Source organism: Tachyglossus aculeatus, chromosome 4, assembly GCF_015852505.1.
Source record: "Tachyglossus aculeatus isolate mTacAcu1 chromosome 4, mTacAcu1.pri, whole genome shotgun sequence".
Taxonomy (NCBI): Eukaryota; Metazoa; Chordata; class Mammalia; order Monotremata; family Tachyglossidae; genus Tachyglossus; species Tachyglossus aculeatus.
This window is the reverse complement of record NC_052069.1, coordinates 86,559,516-86,560,783: the sequence shown is the minus strand read 5'-3', so window position 1 is coordinate 86,560,783 and position 1,268 is coordinate 86,559,516. Positions and strand designations below refer to the sequence as shown.

At 50.9% G+C, this 1,268-nt stretch overlaps 1 non-coding gene across 1 annotated transcript; it reads right to left on the bottom strand.

Annotated features, from left to right (window-relative positions):
• Window positions 1-739: 739 nt before the first annotated feature.
• LOC119927472 lies at window positions 740-877 on the bottom strand. The gene has a single exon (XR_005450471.1). It is a non-coding gene; the product is annotated as a small nucleolar RNA SNORA7 (small nucleolar RNA).
• Between the last annotated feature and the right edge of the window lie 391 nt (window positions 878-1,268).

Below are 1,268 nucleotides of genomic sequence, written 5' to 3'. Positions count from 1 at the left end.
GAGGCACAGAGAAGTTAAGTGACTTACCCAAAGTCACACAGCTGACAAGTGGCGGAGTCGAGATTTGAAACCATGACCTCTGACTCCAAAGCCTGGCTCTTTCCACTAAGCCAAGCTGCTCCTCTATAGATGAGTAACAGCTCCAGTAGCATATGTTTATCAGGTCCAAGCCGTTCCACAATAGTGTTCGCTTCACTGGAAGTGAAGTGGCTGTGAGGACCGTGTCCATGGTGATTATGCGTGGCAATCGGATAACGCTCCACCCTCTCGCTGCCCTCCTCCCCCGTCCTTGGCCAACTCCACTCCACAAGCTGTCTTTTAAAGCTGGACCCTTTTTCTCTGGCCTGGGATGTCCTCCGTCCTCAAATCCAACAGAGAGTTACTCTCTCTCTATCTCTATCTCTCCCTTCAAAGCCATATTGAAGGCACATCTCCTCCAAGAGGCCTTCCGTGACTAAGCTCCTCTTCCCTCTTCTCCCACTCTCTTCGGCATTTTTATTCATCCCCTGTCCCAGCCCCCTGGCACTCATATCTTGTCTTATGCTGTCAAGGTGCTTCCATGGGCACATCTCTCCTTGCAAGCCCCACCTCCCTCTGCAATCATTCTGGTAGTGTAGCCACAGAGTTTTCTTGGTAAAAATCTGGCAGTGGTTACCGTTGCCTCCTTCCACACAGTAAAATTGAGCCTCCGCCCTTGACTCTTTCCTGTGCTGCTGCTGCCCAGCACAGGTGAGTTTTAACTTAAAGCAGATGGCCTTCCACTCGCTAGCCACTGGCCAAGCTAGGAATGGAATGGGTAGGCCTCTGCTTGACTTTCTCTCCCTTAGGTGAGACTGGCAGAGTACTGGAAACTCGCCAGGTGCCAACCTGAGAGGGGGCACCCCATAGCATTTATCTATAGATCTCTAATCAATTTATTTAGATTAAGTCTGTCTCTCCCTCTAGACTCACCGTGGGCAGGAATGTGTCTGTTTATTGTTATATTGTACTCTCCCAAGTGCTTAGTACAGTGCTCTACAACTGAATAAACGAATGAATGAATTTTAAAATTGTTCCCCAGTTCCTTCGCAGCTCTCCGATGCCCCACTCCCTACCCTGACAGTACCCCAGAAGCAGAGTGGCCTAGCGGGGAAGCAGCGTGGCTCAGTGGAAAGAGCCCGGGCTTTGGAGTCAGAGGTCATGGGTTCAAATCCCAGCTCCGCCGCTTGTCAGCTGTGTGACTTTGGGCAAGTCGCTTCACTTCTCTGGGCCTCAGTGACCTCATCTGG